Source organism: Mobula birostris, chromosome 12, assembly GCF_030028105.1.
Source record: "Mobula birostris isolate sMobBir1 chromosome 12, sMobBir1.hap1, whole genome shotgun sequence".
Classification (NCBI taxonomy): Eukaryota; Metazoa; Chordata; class Chondrichthyes; order Myliobatiformes; family Myliobatidae; genus Mobula; species Mobula birostris.
The window spans coordinates 42,359,420-42,363,051 of record NC_092381.1 but is presented as its reverse complement, the minus strand read 5'-3'; the positions used below and the strand labels follow the sequence as shown (position 1 = coordinate 42,363,051).

At 38.8% G+C, this 3,632-nt stretch overlaps 1 pseudogene; it reads right to left on the bottom strand.

Annotated features, from left to right (window-relative positions):
• Positions 1 to 2,789: 2,789 nt before the first annotated feature.
• On the bottom strand, positions 2,790 to 3,357 carry LOC140206220 (protein FAM200B-like; annotated as a pseudogene).
• Positions 3,358 to 3,632: the final 275 nt, after the last annotated feature.

Here is a 3,632-nt window from a genome sequence, read left to right as displayed (position 1 = left end):
CACTTCCGGTTACCTTTCACCTCGGCGCGACTGGCGGGAAAATTAACCCTAGCAGATTGAGGTTCATTTATTCGCGCACTGAAACGTTCGCTGTTGTAACGTGGCAGCAAAAATGGGAGTCATATGTTCATTGTCTTCAGAATAGGATATCACTTGTTAAATAGGGCTGCGACAATGATGCAAAAGTTGCTTGTGGAAGTAAAAACGAAAATGAGAGACATAGATACAATGAGAAAAAAAATAGGATGATAAAATTATTAACAATGAGTGGTTAGTAAAGTTAAGACATAAAACCAAGAAATGCTTTATAGTAAATAAGCAGAAAGAATCTTAAGAGAGTAGAGCTAAAGATGCTGGAAATAAATAATAAGACAAAGTCGAATTTATTGTCACATGCTTAAGTACGCGTATACACCAGTGCAAATGAAAACCTACTTTCAACAGCATCCTAGGTAAAGAGCTTCGGTATAGATTCCCAGACCTTTTTGGTTTACCCTCGTGACACCCAGACCATATGCACAGCACCCAATCGGGCCATTGCATAAAAACTAAACAGTGAAATAAACTAGGAGTTTTGCAAACTCAAAGTGGTGGCAAATAATTGCAAGAATTATTTACATTTATTTAAAGCTGCAAATAACATTTAATTACAGTAAAAACAATTTTCATCAACAATTTTAGAGTGTACATTAGTAGTCCAGCTATTCACTACTTAATTCCTTTCTCACCTTTCAAGGAGATGGATGGGCTTGGTTTCAGATCCCCAAATTCAGTAACTTGCAGTCTGTTTTGTTGCTTTGAAAGGAGTTGTGCAACTGAATTGAAACCATATTCCACTAAATACGACGTTAGGCAATAAAGAACATCTTGACATTTTTCCACAGTGCAAGATCATTTCTTTCTGCAACTGGAAGTCTTGGTAGGAGTTTTTGAAACTCAGCTTCATCTTGTAGCGAGATCAGTTCTTCTTTCATCGTCCCTGTTAATTCCTCATTACAGGTGTTCAGGAATGGATTTATTACCCAATCTGGAATAGGGTAATAACTCCATTCCTGAACAGAAGATCCGGAAATCTCTCTGACATGTCTTAATGCAGCTCACCCCACTGGCCACACTATACCTGAAGATCATCATCCAATGTTCTTTCTTTCTCTTCTAACTCACAGAAGCTTAGAAATTGGAAAAGGCCGCAACAGCCAACGTTGCACTTAGATAGGGCCAACTTGAAAAGAAATGTGGAGAAGACTGATTTGATTTTGATAAGATTTGCATATTTTCATTGCAATTGAAGATTGATTTCATTAAATGTGGTGAATAATTCTGACAAATAAGCAACATCATGCCTAATATTCTTGAGTTGATTATTGAATGAAGCATTTGAGTCTTCAAAGAATTTTATCAGTTTCAAAACGTGCATAAACATATCTCAGCCAATTTCCTTTTGAGCGCTTCCATGTGCAATATCAAAATCAGAATCAGGTTTATTATCACCGGCATGTGACGTGAAATTTGTTAATTTAGCAGCAACAGTTCAATGCAATACATAATATAGAAGAAAAAAAGCAAAATAAAATAATCATACATAAATAAATAAACCAATTACGGCATATGTATATTGAATAGATTAAAAATTGTGCAAAAAACAGAAATACTATACATTAAAAAAGTGAGGTAGTGTCCAAGGGTTCAATGTCCATTTAGGAATCGATAGCAAAGGGGAAGAAACTGTCCCTGAATCGCTGAGTGTGTGCCTTCAGGCTTCTGTACCTCCTACCTGATAGTAACAGTGAGAAAAGGGCATGCCCTGGGTGCTGGGGGTCCTTAATAATCTACTCTGCCTTTCTGAGACACCGCTCCTTGAAGATGTCCTAGTACCTAAGATGGAGCCAACTAAATTTACAACCCACTGCAGTTTCTTTCAGTCCTGTGCAGCCCCCTGTCAGAATACTCTCTGTGGTACATCTATACAAGTTTTTGAGTGTATTTGTTGACCAAATCTCTTCAAACTCCTAATGAAGTATGGCCGCTGTCTTGCCTTCTTTATAACTACATCGATATGTTGGGACCAGGTTAGATTCTCAGAGATCTTGACACCCAGGAACTTGAAACTGCTCACTCTCCACTTCTCATCCGCCTATGAGATTGGTATGTGTTCCTTCGTCTTACCTTTCCTGAAGTCCACAATCAGCTCTTTTGTCTTACTGACGTTGAGTGCCAGGCTTTTGCTGCAACACCACTCCACCAGTTGGCATATCTCACTCCTGTACGCCCTCTTGTCACCACCTGAGAGTCTACCAACAATGGTTGTATCGTCAGCAAATTTATAGATGGTACTTGAGCTATGCCTCGCCACACAGTCATGGATATATAGAGAGTAGAGCAGTGGGCTAAGCACACCCTCTGAGGTGCACCAGTGTTGATTGTCAGTGGGGAGGAGATGTTATCACCAATCTGCAAAGACTGTAGTCTTCTGGTTAGGAAGTCGAGGATCCGCTTACAGAGGGAGGTACAGAGGCCCAGGTTCTGCAACTTCTCAATCAGGATTGTGGGAATGATTGTATTAAATGCTGAGCTATAGTCAATGAACAGCATCCTGACATAGTGTTTGTTTTGTCCAGGTGGTCAGCAATAGCAAGTGTTCAAACTGTTCATCATTCCCAAATGAAAACTTTCAAAATAGTTGAGAATTGAAAGCATGGGGCTTGATTTCGTTTACCACTGTGATAACAATACAGTATTTAATGATTGGTGCAGCTGATCACTTAGATTTTTTGGCGACAAGATGTTGTCTATGATGAAGCAAGCATAACCAAGAAACAAAGTTTTTTTGCCTGGCAAAGTGGACTCATCCAACTCCAGAGTAAATTTCCAAGTATGTTGCACAATATACCTTCCACATTCTCAGGTATTTCATCTATTCGTCTTTGAACAGAGTTGTCATTTTACGCTATCACTTTAATTATTTGGTTTGATGATTTATGGAAAACTGTACTCAGAACCTCCCTTACTGCTGGCAGAATCAGTTCTTCTCCAATTGTATGGAGTTTTCCAGATTTAGATATGAGCAATTAAATGCTGTATGAAGTATGCAAAGCATCACTATGTTGTGAAGTGCTGGCAAACATGTTTTGAAGTCTTTTCTGTTTTTCGGAAGGTTTCACAAAGTGACTGATAAGTACTTTTTGCTTTATCAGAGTGGATTATTTTCAAGTGTTTGTGGAGCATGGATGGTTGCATTGCCTCATTTGAAATCACTTTTTCACACAACAGACACATTTGCTGCCTTTGGTTGCTTGGTGTTGGTGTAAATCCATATTTCGGATACTCCACATGATGCTGTCTACTTTTCTTTTTCATTTGGTCTGCTTCTGCAATTTTTGTTATGGATTAATGACCACAATCAACCACCTATTGTTAAAGTCCAATCTCAAGTGCTGTAATCAAAAAATGGGACTATTTATGATGTCATCATCGCTCAGGCAAAACCTGACTTTCTGACTGAATGTACGTAAAAGTGGGCAGCAATATCTCGATTGGGCTCTGGGCTAGAGAAATGCTGTCAAGACCATTCGAAAGGGCAGATTGTGAACTTTACCCCATTAAACACCATACCTTAATTCACAGAAATTGTG